We start from the raw sequence: 18,352 nt of genomic DNA, 5'->3' as shown, positions 1-18,352 counted from the left end.
TAAGAAACAGAAAATGAAAGGACCCATTTCAAGTACAAGGAATAAAACAAGGCTATACATCTATAAACACAAGCTTTCACCTAGTCACGTATATCATTCTTTATGGAGTGAAGATGGATGAAGAAAAATTAGGAGACAACTCAATAGGAAACCTTAATTGATTAGAATGCCAACAGCAGAAAGAGACAACTGGAAGAATTCATTAAAGATTAGTTATATGCTACTGCAAACAAAACAAATTTAAATGATGCAGCCCAGGCAGATACTAGGAAATAAAATGGTAACAGCTGAGAGCCTGTTGTTAAAGGAGTTTATATGGTTAGCTATTCTGTACTTTCTCTCTTTCTCTCTCATAGACACACACACACACACACACATCAAAATTAATTACCAACTTGTCCTTTAAGCTATTGCTGTTGGGAATAGGGAATGTTATCTCTAACAAACAAAAACAAAGAGAAAGAGAAAGCAATAAAGTCCTAAAAATGTATTAAAGCTCCTATCATAGATTCTTCTTTCTAAATGAAACTTTTGAGGGTGATACAAAGCTCATTTTAAGTTACTAAAACAATTTCAACTCTAGATCATGCACAAGATATAAGTACGGAAAGTTCAAAATGTTAATTTTAATTATTTTCATTAGATTTTAGCATGCACTCTGTGTTTGGGTCTAAAAAAGAAGAAAAGAATCCTGATAATAAACATGCTTCAATAAAATGTAAAACTAGACTTAGAAGGAGCATAGAATGTGTTTACTTTTCTTGCTGACCCTGTCTGCAACTTGATCTATATAAAAAAACAAAATAGCGCCTCTCGGATATATCAGCCTAAGAAGGCTTGCCTTTTTTCCTTTCTCTAGCTTTTCTGGGAAAGGTGTAATATGTTTATGCTCGAAAGATTCTTTACTACGAGGAGATAGGCAAGTAAGAATAAGGAGGTGAGGTAGGAGAGGCAAATGATGGTTTAGGCAGAATAGATGATATCATTATCAATATAAAAAGTATTTTTTGAACACCTATTAAGTACCAGTAATAAAAGAGATACAACAATAAAAACACTGTCTAGTTTCTCAAGAAACTAAAAGTCTAGCAAAAGGATAAGAAAAGTCCGTAAATAATCACATGGAAAGGGAAGTAAAGAAAGCTCAAAAAATAGATTCAGGGGCTGGCCCAGTGGTGTAGTGTTTAAGTTTGCACAGGCCGTTTCAGTGGCCTGGGGGTCCCAGCTTCAGATCTCGGGCTTGGACCTAGCACCGCTCATCAAATCCCGCCGTGGCAGCATCCCACATAAAATAGAGGAAGATTGGCATAAATGTTAGCTCAGTGACAATCTTCCTCACACACACACACACAAAATAGATTCAGAGAACCACTCTGGGATATGTCTTGCAAGAGAAAGTTGATTTCAATTGGTAGAGCTAGAAAGAAGAGAATTATGGACACAAGGAAAGTACAGGTTGCAGGAAGCATGAGAAATGATTGGGTAATAGTTGGAAGTCTAGTTGACTAAAGCGTTGGAATATACATAGAAAATACAAAGAGGAAAAAGGAGCTGGGGAAACAGGCTAAAACTAACAGAAGACTTGATCAGACTGAGGATGTGCATGGTAAAGATAATTTTTGCTTTTCTCATACTTCTCTGATTCTTTTCAGTCTCCTTACTGGACTGTGGTTTTTCTGATATTCCCCAAGGTTACATCCTTGACCCAATATTCCAGACATTCTCTATGGGTGCATGGACTAATCTCCGTTACGTACAATGTCAACCATCACTGACATCCTGATGACTCTTGAATGTGTTTTTCCAGTTTGAACGTCTGAACTCCTCTCTTAAGCTCAAGATCCATATTTCCAAATACTTAATAGGTTATTCATCTCAAATATCCCTAAAGAACCTCAAAATCAAGATATTGCCACTTGCTCCTTCCCTAGATTTTGTAAATGACACTATCATTTTCCTGTTAAGAAAGCAGTTTCCATGTTAAGCATACCAGTTGCACACTGGAGGAAACTAACGTGCTAAAGGAGTAGCTTAGGGCAATTTATTAAGCATAGAGGATTATTTTGTGAAGCTTGCAATGCCCTCCTCTTCTCACAGGAATTAAACCTATGGCCATCTACCAAAGGGCAGCTCTTCCGCAGCTGGGCAGTGGCCAAAGAGGGAGGCTGGTGCAGAGCACTGAGCAAGTAGGGAAAATAATGACCGGGTGATTAGATAAGCTCTCAGGAAATGGAACTTGAAATGTGAGAGGAGTGTTAGAGTATTAAGCAAGTGACAATGTTAGCATAATTACCAAAGGCACTAAGACACAGGCAGTGAAAGGAGGGTGGTTGAGTTCCACTAATGGTGATGCACTGGAATAAAGATAAAGCAAATGTTATGGCCCATCCTTATATCTCTAAGTCTAACACAGTGCCTGGCATTCAGAAGGTATTCCATAGATATGTGTTAACTTTTTCATTTTAGATGAGATTATATAATGACTAGAACTATCTGGGCCTATGAAGTTGAGAGAGAGTAGGAATAATAAGGAGGAATTGATGCAAGGTAAAAGATAAGAAGTAATTAGGGCCTGGATTAGTGCAAGAATCAAGAGGAAGGACACATATGCAAGAACAATTGGGGTTTAGAATCTCTAAAACTTACGTGATATAGTTACAGGAAAAACCAAGGATAGTCCCAAGTGATTGAGCCTGAATATCCTGAGAAAACACTTAAATCTTCAATAACACTATGGAAATTGAGAGGAGGAGCTGGGTTGGAGATGATGTGGATGAGTGTGGTTTTGGAAGCTGGATACAAGGCTTAGGGAGCATTTCTTATGAAGGAAAGAAGTATTAGTTGAATGACAGCATTCTGTATGATATTTAATAAGTATTCTGTATGATATCCAATATTTAAGTACCATGTACAGAGTATGATAAATACTATTATTAAAAATAATAATACAGTTTTTATTTAATGATCTATAAAAAAAGGTATATATCGCTTTTCACATCATGTTCTATATGTTCCCAAGCAAGGAATCTAGGATTATTTGTAAAATAAATGAAAATATTGTTAGAAATTCCACATCACAGAATTATTTTCTCTGGTAAATTTACAGTTTACTGATTGACTCGTATAGCACAATGCCCTACCATTCGGCTGTGTTTTCCTTTCTAGATAACATTACCAATTATTAACTTTTTCAGCTTAGTTGATCAAAAAATTAGTAGTACTTATTTCTTAAAATGAATGGTTGAATTTATTTTATAATTTGCTCAAATAAATTCATATTTACTTTTTACTGATTTGTTAGTACTTTAGAAATATTTTCAATAATTGTGATTGTAAATCATGTTATCAAGTATTTTCCCCTCCCACACACCTCCCCAAGACTTTCTATAACTACAGCTATTTTGATTAGAGTGTTGTTTACACGAATTATTTGTTTTTGTTATCATCTATATAAAATATGATATGATTATTTACCTTTAATTATCTCATTTATTGTAATAGAATAGAATAGACTTCTGTTAGGCTGTTGGTTGTTTGATATCAAGTACATTTCTGAAATTAGCCTGTTGTCTTTATGTTTGCAATTTTTTCTTGTTTAAAAATTACAGCACAATTTTTCCCTCCAGTCTGTTTCTTCACCTATGAAATGAGGTCATGGGGTGAGGTGACCTTAAGGTCTCATCAGGTCTAATGTTAGTTAATTCTTTGACTCTTTTATGAGAGTTGTCTATGTCTAATATCAAGGATGCATAATTATTCTATCCTCCTGACTCATTATATCACATTTTCAATGTCATTAATAGTAAATATTGAGGCAGCTTGTGCAAATAACAGTGCTGTGACCCAAAGCATATGCAAAAAAACCTTTTTATGAATACTTCTATTTCTTCTTTTTTAATATCTGTAAATTTTGTACACATTGAAGGAAATGCAGGTAAGAAACAGAGTAGGTAGAAAAAGGGTAGGGGACGGGCACTGCTTTGACCTAATAATGACGCCCCTTACGAAGATGTAACAAGTGTATAGTAATTTTATTTTTTATTGCATTTTCCCCTATTTTCAAATAAGAGCAAATCATATAATTTTGTTGGCAACTATTGTCCTCTTGGATGATTTATATTGCAGAAAGAAAGGCATGCTCTCCATGGATATTTGTTATGTTTTTCTTTATCACTACCCTTAAGTAGCTGATTTATACTCGTTATACTGTCGTTATTCACTGGTTGAGAATGATGTTGCAACGTTATGGTTATTGAGGGGTTATATCCAGAATGCAATTGAAGAAAAACTAACTCAACTCTTCATTTTCAGTCAACATTACAGAAGGCTTTTAGATTCATTTGAAAGCTTATTGTATTGCCAACCTTTGCCATATTTGTTTCCCTTCCATTATCCAAAATAATGTATTTTTTCATCTGTGGTAGATACACAAATTTGATCCTAGCTTTAGGCAATGTAATGGTATGTTTCAACTTCTGTTTTATAATGATCATTCTGCTGGATATTGCGATGGGAACAGGATGAGAGAGAGAGAGTGAGAATGAGAGAGAGACCACTGTTAGAGGTAAGAGATGATGGTGACCTGAACTAGGGAAATTAAAGTGGGGTAAAATGATTTAAATGGATTTAAAAATTATTTAGATGGGGGGCCAGCCTGGTAGTGCAGTGGTTAAGTTTGCACGTTCCGCTTCAGCGGCCCAGGGTTCACAGGTTCAGATCCCGGGTGGGAACCTACGCACCACTTGTCAAGACATGCTACGGCAGGCATCCCACATATAAAGTAGAGAAAGATTGGCATGGATGTTAGCTCAGGGCCAGTCTTCCTCAGAAAAAAGAGGAGGATTGGCAGCAGATGTTAGCTCAGGGCGAATCATACTCAAAAGAAAATTATTTAGATGCTATATCAATAAAGTGGAGTGGAGAACAAATTAAAGATATTCCAGGTTCCTGGCTTAAGTAAGTAGGTGAATGGTGGTGCCGTTTATTCAGATTGAGAATATCAGAAGAGGAGTAAATGATAGGAGTTTTGATACAATGTAAAGAGTCTGAGGGGGAATATAATGGGTATGTTTATACTTCCTGTGTTTGAGGTTAGTTAAATGAACATACGCATGAAATTTCGACCTTGTGGTAGTCAGCCTCCAGGATTGCCCCCTATGATCCCTGCCTTCTGTTATCCATACCCTTTTGCAGTCTCCTCCCACGTTGTATGAGCATTGCTCCGTATGACCAAACAGAATATGGCAGAAATGATTACGTGTCACTTCAGAGGCTAGATCATAAAAAGCATTGTGGCCTCGCTACTTCCTCTGTCTTAGATTACTCACTTCAGAAGAAACCAGCAGCCATGTTTTAAGGAAACTCAAGCAGCACTGAGGCTAGGTCCACATGACAAGGAACTGGGACCTTCTGACAACAGCCATGTGAGCCATCTTGGAAGAAGATCCTCCAGCCCCAGTGAAGTCCGCAGATAACGGAGGCCCCCGTCAATAGATTTCCCGCAATATTTTGTGTCATTTTGAGCTGTAACATACAGTTATGCTGCTTCCGGATTCCTGATCATCGGAAACTGTGTGAGATTATAAATTCTGTTAAATTTTGGAGTAATTTGTCATGCAGTGATAGATAAGTAATGCAGACTTCAATAAAGAGACCTAACCCAGAGATAAAGATGAGAATCCTGGCATCAGTTTCATAGTTTTGGATGAGTTTACCTTTGATATTGTGCAGCATAGGAAGAAGACAAAGAGAGGAGACAATCTTAAATACAACAATATTTAAGGGCCAGGAATTTAGGGAATAAAGTCCAAAAGAGACTGAGAAGTGGCTAAAAAGACGTGAGGAAAATAAAAAAGGGTACTGTCATAGAAGCCACAGGAAGAGAATATTTTCAGAAAGAAGGTGGAGGGAGGGGCTACAGAACTAATAAATTCTGCTAAGAGGTCACGTCAAAGACAGACAAATATAGTGACAGTCAGGAGGTCATCTGTATTGGAAGCAGTTTTGGACAAGAGCTAAAAATAAAAACAAACAAAAAACGTGAGCTGAAACTAGACTTCAGATTGTTCCAAGGGCAAATGCCTATTATGATCACTACCACAACTCAATATTAACCTTTGGTCAGCAGTAAGGCATAATTTTGGAAAGGAACTAAAAGTGGTCTCCCATGTACACTGTATTCTTCACTTAGAACAGAAGCAACATCTAGGCCCTCAGATGTCCAGTGGGAAAGATCTACCAGCTATGAGCTCAAGTGAAAGAATCAACAAATACACAAGGACACAAATCACCATAAGTGAGCACCAAGAGAAAAACACTGATTAAGAGTCTCAAGAAATTCAGGTACTGACATTTTCAGAAAATGATTTGGAATGATTACACCTAAAAGCATCAAAATTAAAATATGGATTCACCAAATGATCAATCATCAAAAGAATTCCAGAAATAAATGGGCAGAATTGAAAAAGAAGAAAACAGAAATCTAAACATAAAATTATTGAAATTACAATATTCAATGGATAGGTTAAATAGCAGATTGGATATGGGTAGTGAAAGAATGAGTTAATTGCTGTAGGCTGTTTCAATGAAATATGGAAGATGGAGACCAAAAGGAGAAAAAAAAAGAGGTGAAACTACAGCAAGCAAAAAAAACAATATTTTTAGAAAGGATCAGAGTTCACCACAGAGAGATACAAATATGGAAAACATATATTAAAAAAGAAAAATAAGAGACATGGAGAATAGAATGAGACCAGTGAAGCAGAATGAAAAGCAGACCAACCTATACATGAAGGAAAATAATATATAACACAAGCAGCCAGGCAGATTACTTGTTACAATTCCATAAAAGATACCGGGAGAAATTATATTCACATAGGGAAAAATAAGAATATATTGCTACCTCAAACTATACAAGACACAATCAACAATATCTTATTGAGCAATTATCATGTGGAAGGCACTTCATTTACTTCTAGGCATTCAGCATTGATAGATACAGTATTTCCTTTCATAAATATATTATACCTATGCCTTCCTCTCTCTCTCTTGCACTAGTTGGATTGTTGAACAATCTTACTAGATGGTTCTAGATGGTTTCTCTTTCCATTGTGGCTTTAATCTTCACACTCCTTCCAGAACAATCTTTCTATAATGTAAAGGATTATGTGCTTCTTGCTTTAATGACTTCTACCCTCTTTGGAATAAAATCAACACTCCATAGCATGGCGTGCCGGGAGCTTTTCCCTCTCTGTCTACCTCCCCACCTCCTCACATACCATTAAAATGTGTACATAATGTCTTGAGTATTCTACTACCTTCAGCTCCCTGAACCCACTCTTCTCATATGCTCTCATCCCTCTATGCCTTTGTCCATGCCACCTCCCTCTCAAGAGATGTACTGCCTCACCTAGCTTTGCTCCCACGTGGAAGTTTTTTCTCAACTTTTGCAGACTCAGAGTAAGCATTGTCTCTTCTGTGCAGTAAGCAGGAACTACTTCCCCTTACTCTCTGTACAGCTTTCTGTCACAGCACTTAAAAGCGAACTTACAGTGTTTTCTTACTTTTCTATCTCCCCACGAACATATAAGCTCATTGAGGATAGGAAGTTTTAAACATCCCTAGGGTTTAGAACAATGTTTACACATTTCTAGATGTAATTACCAACAACAAAAAAAATGGTAAAAATTACCAAAACCCAAAACAAACGCAAACAATGAATTAATTGATTCTTCTTGAAATTGCTGTAAATAATAGACATTCTGGGTTTGTTAAATAGCAGTGTATTAAAGAAAACTCCAGGAACATAAAGCTCCAAAATACTGGAATAATAATATGAAAGAAATTATAATGACAGCTTTTGACTTTGGTTTTGGTCATGTGATTTGCTTTGGCCAATAGGTGTTAGCTGAGAAGTCTCAAGCAAGGACTTGAAATGTGCTGGAACGGCAGGTGTTGCCTTCTTGTGCTCCTTCTGTAATCATTAGAAGAAAATGTCCTGGCTAGCCCACTAGCGGTTTTTTATTTGCTTGTTTTGCCTTTGAAAATGCAAGTGCATACATAATAATTCCTTGCAGGTAATAGGATTCTGATTAAAAGGCTCTACTGAACTGTGACTTATCTCTCTACTTGGAATTTGCAAATGTTAATGAACTTACATATTTTTCTTATGTGCCACACAGACATCCAGGTCACTTTGTTCCTACCTGATTTCCAGAAAAAGCAACAGTCTCATCCCATGATTGTCCCAATGTAAGACTTATTTACTTAGCCAAAAATGTTCACCTCCGACAGTCACACAGAAATCCCCAACTGAAGGCTGCCAATCAAGATCCTCATTCAGAGGTAGACTATGCCTCTGAGACCAGCATCAGGTTTGCTTTTTTTATTGAGCACAGTCCTTTAGACAGACAGAATTCTTACTGAAGCCATCTGAGTCAGTCCAAAAAAAATGGAAAAAGTTTTGTCTGACTCACAGGTGCAACATAAAGAAAAAGACAGCCCTGAGGAAAGGAAAAAAAATGAGGTCACAGCAAGAAAGGAGTCTACTCGGGTTACTCAAAATTCTCTAACACCATAAAAAGTAAATCAAAGAGCCATAACAGGATTTCTGGAGACGTCAGGGCTTTCGCGACTTGGCAGCTCAGTTTGTTAGAGCAGGGTGATAATGAGGCCACGCTTTAGGGTCCTGAGTGGACCACTTACTTTGGCCATGCTCCAAGGCAACAGACTTCACCCCTAAACCAAATCAGTAGCCATGAAGCATTTGCTGTCAGTTACAATGGGACCTGAGTGAAAGGGTTTTGACGGAGCAGTGCAAATCCATCATTGCCCACTGAAAAAGCAGGTCAAGACACAGGTCCTGTTGATGGAGCCCGTGAGATGTTGAGTAGACTCATCTCAGGACAGAAATACAGTGTTACAGAGCTGAAGATTTATCAATTGTCAGTTTTTCCTCATGTTCTTTGTTAATGTTGTTTCCTTTCATAATCCATTAGCTAAAAATGGGCAAAAGGTCAGTTATGGTGGCAGGTTACTTGCCTTCTTTAATCTAGCTCAGATGAGGCCTTGGGTCTGACTAGCCCATAGGAAGAAAATGATTCTTTCAAATATACAATAAGTATCCATACTTGGAGACAATTCTAGCAACACTGCCATAACTATATTGGAGGCTACTAGCTGAATAACAAGACATTATATGCAAGAAGCATAAGGAAACAGTTTTTAACTCAATTTATTTAAAAAGTCAGGTTTTATTATAGTTATTGATATTTCACTGTTGGTTTCTATATGGCCTTAATAACTAAGCTTCCTAATGAAGGCATTCATTCATATTCTATATGCAAGATCTCAAAATCAGTTGTTTAACAGAAAATATTCATAGGGATGTTACAATGAGAAATGTTAATAATGAGATAGATATTCATTTCATATATCATTAAATATTTATACACAAATTCTAAGTTTTTCTACTTTGCTAATTTTATGCATAATTCCGTAAATAAACTATTACCTGGGACAAAATATAAACCCTTCTTTCTGACAAATGGGGAGCCACTAAGTGTGAAGTAAAACATGATATAACCAGGTAATATCACTTGGTAACTTTTGCAAATACTGGCTGTTCCCAACAAAACCAGTACTTCTATGACTGAGACTTTAGTGAAAAAAACAAAGCTACACTAAGCATTGAAGATTTTGTATAGAAATTTTTTTTAAAAAAAAGGTTATTGAATAAAACAGTACTACAAAAAAAAAAAAAGAAGGAGGCGAGAAAGAGCAAGAGAGAGAGATTGTAAGACATTTCATAGCAGTGAGGATAAAGACCTCAAATTGCCTTACCGAATAGTCTTCCTGCAAAATGGCACTGACCTGACAATCACCCAAATCTAGAAGGAAGCCCTGTACCAAGGGAATGTACGCACATATTCAAGTGGAAAACACACATATTCAACCATTCAATGAGTAAAATGCCCCCAAGGAAAGTGGGCCATCAAGGAGGGAAATGTAATTGACACACATTAGCATTATCAAGTTTCATCTTTATGGGCAGTTATGAAATCAAAAAACATTAACTCATTATAAATTAGGAAATGAAGATGAATTCTAGAACAATATAGAAACAAATAATGGCTATCAAAGAATGAATAAAAGCTATCACAAGCAACAAATATCTCAGATACTTGAAAAATTTATTAATAAGACTCTAATGGACATATTTAGGTCTAAAGACCTGTACCAAGAGAATATACAAAAGGTAAATATTGGAAACACATTTCTGTGTCATAGTCAGTATTTACCTCATTCTTTAACATCCTAACTTGTTTGATTTTAGTGAGAGCAAAATGATGACAAAACAACACATAACTCTAGAAACATTTTCATCATTAGAAAATGACAACTTCCAGGTAGTGCCACTGTGGGCATTTAGTAAATGCTGGCTAGGGGATATATGACATATGAGCCTGAAAAACTAAGCCAATTTTTTTTTTCAGTGAGAAAGATTGGCCCTGAGCTAACAGCTGTTGCCAGTTGTCCTCTACTTTGTATGTGGGACACTGCCACAGCGTGGCTTGATGAATATAGGTCCACACCCAGGATCTGAACCTGCAAACCCCGGGCTGCAAAAGCACAAAGTAATTTAATCACTACACTAGCAGGCCAGCCCAGCAAGTTAATTTTTGAAAAATAAGTAAATGTAGAAAAGATACAAAAAGATTTATTTAATATAAAAACAAGAAATGATCAAGTACATTGAATAATTGCCTAGGTAATTAATCTCATAGACTGATAACTTACATGAAAATAAGTTGATGACAATATCCAAACAAAATTAAGAGCACGTTCAAAACAATTAGAGAAAGCTACAATAAGGAAAGAAAGGTGACTTCTCAATCAAAAAACAATTGTTGGTAGACTTTTTATGGCAAAATACATACACTAGGGTACTTACACCTCCAAATAAAAAGAATTGGGGGGCCAGACCAGTGGTGCAGTGGTTAAAATTCACACATTCCACTTCCCCAGCCGAGGGTTCGCAGGTTTGGATTCACCACTTGGCAAGCCATGCTGTGGCAAGCATCCTACATATAGAGTAGAGGAAGATGGGCACGGATGTCAGCTCCGGGCCAGTCTTCCTCAGGGGGGAAAAAAAAGGGAATTCCAAAAAAGTGAGTTTGAAGTTAGAGACATGATAATAGAAATATAGAATAATTGTAGAAAGGGGAACTATGTAGGGGTAGAATTATAATGCCAATTTCTATGGATACTTTTAACAGAAAAATTTTACTCACATTTTGAGAGTATATTTTCATAAGAATATAAGACCAGTTCATTAAAAATTCTGTGAAAGATTTCAAAAGGTATAATTTTCTATTTTAAAATAGCTTAGCATCTAGTTAATAGAAAAGACCAATAAAAAGAAAAAGAAAAGAAGAATAAAAAGGAAAAATTTTCAGGATTGTTCTATCTCTACTTGACCCATGAGGCCAAACAATGACTTGGGCAGATTTTTTTGTCTTCTTTACACTATTTTTCTCATTTCTATAGAAATTGGTATGCTATCTTGACCTTTTTCACAGGAGTTTTGTATAGACAAAGTTAGGGGCATCATTTATTGTAGTCGTTCTCAAAGTTTCCAAGGTCACAGTAGGCCCTGTGTGGTCTCCCTACCTCCCCGCCAGGCTTGCTGTTGACTCCGAGTACCCCTGCCCTGCCTCCTCACCCAGAAATATCACCTTATCTCCTGCTCTCCCAAAGGGGCACTCTGAATCTCAAGAGCCTTACAAACCCAACTATACACTACTCCAGTCTGAACAAGCTCATTAAAACAGTTGAAAGTTCTTCTGGAAGGAAGGAACCAAGGAAGGACAAGAATCTAAGTCAGGGCCAGAGACTGTGTACACTGGGATACCCTTTAATAAGTCCGGAGAGAAGGATTAAAACCAGCTCGGTGCTGCTAAAGACAGGTGTGCAGGAGGACGTGCCCATATAGCATTTTAGGATGAAAAGGAATCTTCCTAGTGGTCTCATAGCAGCAGTTTTAGAATAACATCCACACAAATGTAATGGAAACCTGAATTGTTTGGCTCCATTATCTATGATTCCTGTGCAAATCAAGTGAAAAGGACCACTTTGCTTTATTCTTCACTTTATAATTCTCCTCCTCACTCTGTCCTTTTGGAGAATATTAAAACACAATTCACTCTCCTTCAATTTGCGTGGAGATGAGACTGGATAGAAGTGCCACAGAGCTGACAGGTCATACTTTAAATTAAGTTTCCCAAATAAGAATTTAATCTAGTTTCAATAAAAGAGTTATTAACCACTTTTAATTAGGAAAAGCAGGCCTGAATCTGGGGTACTTTCTTCAGCTCCCAATGCAAGGACTGATCGTTAGTCACTGATGATATCAGGGCTTGTCTTCAAAGGGCTGTGATACAGTAGCCCACAAAGCAAATCTCAGGAGAAAGGAGGAGGTTGAAACGCACAGTTCTGGGGCTCGTCCACAGATCTCAGTTCTACTTGATCTGCAAAGGCTTTATTTTGGCATCGATGCACAGAGAGTCTCTTTCTAAATTGACAAAAACTTTTGGCAGTCACTAAATAACTCACTGCTAATATAATACACGAGTTCACCATCACCACAAGAAAGAAAACTGTATTTACCAAGCATATCCATGTACATTAGCAGGCAAGAAACTTTGCAACTTAATTTTACTTTTTGTCGTACCTGCTTAATATCCAATAACAAGGAGTTTTGTTCCTATTTGTAAGATTACAAATCAATGGCAGACTTAGGTATAAATGGGGTCATGTGACCACAGACAGGCAACCTTTTCTCACTCACCATACAAACCCTCAAACCCTCATAGGTGTGACCAATGAAATATAAAAATGGGAGAGAATATATATCAAGTGCTGAAAAGTTAGAAGGATATTAACCATTCACATTCCATGTGCCTTAGGGCCTTTCTGCCAGAGTAGGTACAGATTGAATTGAAGTAAGGATTAAAGAGCCCACTTGTTCATTAAAGAGCTTGCAAAGTAAGCAGAGGGAAGCTTGGCAAAGCTTCACAGCTGCTTCTTAACTTGAAAGAGAGAGAGCAGACCACAAATGGAAGCCAATATGATATTAAGACTTCCTCTTCTGGAGGCTGCCCAAAAGGAACAGAAAGGCCATATGGCAAAACTTCTTCTTAAAGCAACAGAATAGCACTTCAGTAACTCATCCTTCAAATCTGATGGGTAGCAGAAAGTCTGCATTGTCAAAATTCATTTTGACTGGGGCTACAAGTACATGAAACCCTTCAGAGTCCTGATGCCTTTCCAGCATGGGTGATCGCAACACACAGAAATGAGCAAGCAGCAGAAATCGTCAGACCTGTGAAAGATACAAGGTAGAAGAGGCCACTCAAGAATCAATAGAAATGTCACTCTGAAATAGATGTACTGCATAATATACCAGAAAATACTGGCTTGGGGTTTTCAAAAACTGCACAGTCACAGTGAAGAATTGATCTGAAATCAGGAAAGAGTATTTAAGGATGAATATCGTGGTTGTGAATTAAACCATGCTACTGACAATGAGAAACACATGGAAAACTGCAGAACTGAAATAGTGAACTGAATTATACTCAAGGAATTCACCCAGAACTCTGAGGAGACATATGAACACATGAAAAAGATGGCGACACACGACAGACCCAGGATTTCCAATATACTAATAACTGGAATTCTAGAAAGAGAGACTTTAAAAGCCAAAACAAAAGAAAATATAACAAAGGAAAATATAGAGGGAAAACACACATACACATAAAACTTTCCAGAATTGAAGAAATAACCAAATCTGTAGACAAATTAAATGGTTTACTAAGTATCAGGAGAAATTAATAAAGACATCAATATGTATCAAAATAAAAATTTAGAATTTCAGGGGCCAGTTCTGTGTCCGAGTGGTTAAGTTCACACCCTCCGCTGCGGCAGCCCAGGGTTCGAATCCTGGGCGCGGACATGGCACTGCTTGTCAGGCCACGTTGAGGCGGTGTCCCACATCCCACAACTAGAAGGACATGCAACTAAGATATACAACTATGTACTTGGGGAGGTTGGGAAATAAAGCAGAAAAAAAAAAAAAAAAAAGGAAGATTGGCAACAGTTGTTAGCCCAGGTGCCAATCTTTAAAAAAAAAAAAAAAAATTAGAATTTCAATGATAATAGAAAAACATATAAAAGTCCAAGGAGAAGAGAAATTTAAAGACACATCAAAAAATTCTTAAATGACATGCTTATTTTAAATGTTTCTAATTGTGTAAGATATTGTAGAAAAGTCCACAATAATTTTAGGAAAGAAGAAAAAAATTTTTATCAAGAATTCTCTAGGAAGTTGTTTTTATATGTGATAACTAGATCAAAATAGCCATAGATACAAAGGGATAAGAAGGAATAGCATCCATATATGTGTTTAAAATGTACTTAGAGACTGAACAATTAATTAAAACAAAGTCTATAAGAATAGGAAAGTACAGATATAAGATCATGATGACGGTCAGAAGAGAAACCCTGGAGACATTAGAGTTGTATTTTAAAAGTATTGCTATTTTGGTTATAAATTAATGCAAATTAAAAAGGAAACATTGACTTAGGATATGTAATATGTAAAAATAATAAAATTTCATAACAACAGTCTAGGTCTACATGGAAATTAGATCAGTAAAAACGATAAATTGAGGAGAGAAGGTTGGGAGAAATTAACCATGTAAAATCTTAAACAGGAGAATAAATATATCCTGTTCTTTATAATCACAAAAAACAGATGTATTTTTCTAAATATTTGAAGGCAACCACTAGTGGAAGAAAAATGGATATTTACTTTCCAAATCAATAGATTAAAAGGAGGAAAATAATAGGAAATGAGAGAGAGCACAAACCAAGCTTAGAGGACAACCATATTAATTTCCTCAATAACCCTAAATTAATTCTAAAAACTACAATAAAAATACACTCTCTGAATGGGGGAAAAAAATCAAAATTCCATCATATACTCTTGACAAAATGCATACCTAAAATAAAGTGACAAAGAAGGGCTAATTTGCAAAACAAATTATGTGCTAAAGTACTTATCACCATGTAATTGACAACAGCAAAATCCTCAATACAATTTTCATAAATCTATAGGACCTTGTTAAGTAACTTAAGGCATTTCCATCTGAAAGGATATTATTTTTAGCAGGCTATTGAGAAGTAAGAGTGTTAAAAAAATAAAAGCAGATTACAAAATGTCAGTCAGATTGCTCTTAGCTTTACACAAGTTTCTACATCTCTGTAGTTTTCTCTGGGTGGTGGCAATATGGGCCATTTTATTGTGTTTTATATTTAAAATTTTCTGAAATATATTTAGAATACAATCTATTTTAATAAGAAGAAAAGGAAAGGAAAGATGAATACGTGAACTTTGCCCACCCTAGAAAGTGTGGAAGTTCCTGATTAAGGTTTCTGTGATGAGTTGCCAGGCCTCTCTTCCGACGAGTACAGCTTTAAACAGAACAAATATTAAGGTTTTATTTATAGGTTTGTAAATTCCAGTCTCATTTTCTCTTCCTGTTCACTGATGTTATATTCAGCCACTAAAAGTGAAGGAAATTGAATAAAGGCAAATTTGAAATATGCAATAGCTCACACAAAATAGTTTAAGAACCACCTGAGAAATTGCTTTGCATAAACATAACACCTAACACTTAATTGTCTCCTGCCCCTTAATGTGCTGCTTGCACTGTTAAAGCCAATTGCTTCCTATATGCCTTATAAAACAGAGATGTCACTTTCTCCTCTCCGGAGACTAACCTGATAAAAACTTTCTAACCTTAGAAAGCTCCATTGATGCCTTTTTTTTTGAAAAATCCCTCTTTTTAAATTGTAGACAGCTCTTACCACATAGTAGAAATAACAACAATGAAAACACTAGCTAAATCTAAACCGGGTCCATACCCACTAAATGTCTCTCTTTATCTTCTTCAAAGCACACAGATGGTAATGAGAAGAAAGAATGCAGATAAAGCACAGACAGTGATATAATTAATAAATCTTTTCTTTTGTCTAAAGAATTCTGGGAATTAATAAAATTATTTTTGTGAATGCTCAGAATAACATGAATACCATTAGATGATAATTTTCTAGGAAAGTGAACATTTATATGACAACAGTCTTTCGTGAAATTCAGAATTATCATCAACATTTGTATCGATTGTGATACTTCTTCAAATTTTTAACTGTATATACACGGGTAATCATACTCTCAGTTTGCAGCACATGCATGCACCTATTGGTGCCACGCTTTCTTCTCCTTTTTTGTTATTTTCCAGCTTCATGCCATTTTCTCCTCCTTGATGAAGTCCAATCTAATGTATTTGAGTTATTACTTTAAATATGCATGTATCTTCGTATAACATGCATTATTCTTATGTCTTTTTTAGTTTATCCTCTTTCTCATATTCTCTAATTGATTCATTTCTTTCTTACCTTTCTCATTCTCTTTCTTTGAGTGTTTGCATCAATCACTATATTTCTAAGATCTACCTAAATTGCTGTAGGTTTTTTGGCTTTTAACTGCCACATATTATTCCACATTTACTAGAATATATCTTAGTGGTATATATCTCTAATTCTTAACTCCTAGCAGTCAGAGACAATACAAATATGAATATAACCACATGTATCTTTTAGACACTTGGAATAACTATAAATATATAATAAAGTATAAAAGTTATAAAATATCATAATTATGTGTGTGTATACACAGTCATACGCACATACCCAAGAGAGGGACTGCTAGGCCATAAGGAATAGACATTTTTCTTTTCAGTAAACACTGCCATATCACTTAGGAGCATGTGAATATTGTTTGCAATCACAAAGAGGGCTTATTGAGTTTCTCTCTGTATTCTTGAAAGCAAATTCTAAGACCTCTCTTTCTAATTTTTGTGACTCCGATGGATATGTGATTGTTTAATTCCCATTTTTCTGATCATTCATAAGTTCAAACATATCTCCATATAGTTACTAGCCTTTGAGCACCTATTCTGTGGATTCATGTTCCTATTCATATTCCTTTCCATGCTTTACTGGTATTGCATTTAAATTTTTTGTATTTTTTATTGTGTTTTTGACTTGCCGCAGTTCCCTATATATTCTAGATATTGACCTGTTGTAGATGTGCAAATATTTCCTCATAGTATATCAATCATCTGTAGATTTAATGAAGCAAAAATTTTTAATTTGGATGTAGCAAAATGCATTATTTTAAAATCTAGTTTGTGCATCCTGAGTCTTGTTAAAGAAGAGTCTTTCAACCCCTACTCATATATTCTTCACCGTTTTCTTCAGTTAGCTTTATTACTTTAAGCCATTTCATGTCCACCTTAGTATATGGTAAAATAAGGATTAAGCTTTCTTAATTCTCCAGGTAAGAACACGGTTTTCCAGACATCGTCTACTAAATAAGCCACCTTCCCTCCATCACTTTGTAGTGTCACCGTATTTCCACTTCCTGTATGTAGACGGCTCTACTTTTGAGCCCGATATTCTGTAATATTGGTTGCTTCATCTGTTATTATGCCAACACAATACTAATTTTTATTGCAATGACTTTGTACTGTGTCTTCAGATCTGGTAAGATAAGTCCTACTCTCTTTGTTTTTCTTTTAAAAACATGCTCATTGTGGGCCTTTCTTAAGCCCAAAAAAATCTCAGAATGATTTCATTGGGTGCTTCTAAAAATTCAGTTGGGGCACTTCTGCCACATTCACTGTATATCTTTTCCTTTATTTTAATTTTTTTTTTAAAGATTTTATTATTTCCTTTTTCTCCCCAAAGTCCCCCAGTACATAGTTGTATATTCTTTGTTGTGGGTCCTTCTAGTTGTGGTATGTGGGACGCTGCCTCAGCGTGGTTTGATGAGCAGTGCCATGTCCGTGCCCAGGATTCGAACCAACGAAACTCTGGGCCGCCTGCAGTGGAGTGCACAGACTTAACCACTCGGCCACGGGGCCAGCACCTATTTTAATGTTTTTTTAAGACCGGTGATAGAGTTAAAAATTTTTTCTATGAAAAGTTTTGTGCTTTCTTGGTTAATTCTTAGAGAACTTGTTTGTTGTGTTTCCTATCATGAATTGTACTTTATTTTGGTACTATTATATTTTCTTGGTGAAAGCTATTTTTTGTATTCCATAAGTTTACTGGAATATATTATTAATTCTAATAGTTTGTTGAATCTGTTGGATTTTCTAGGTAGATGATTATATCATCTGAAGAATAACAGAAGAGATACACAATTAGAAGAGGACAGAAGAGATACACA

This window comes from Equus caballus, chromosome 17, assembly GCF_041296265.1.
Source record: "Equus caballus isolate H_3958 breed thoroughbred chromosome 17, TB-T2T, whole genome shotgun sequence".
NCBI lineage: Eukaryota > Metazoa > Chordata > Mammalia > Perissodactyla > Equidae > Equus > Equus caballus.
Note: the sequence above shows the minus strand (reverse complement) of the source record.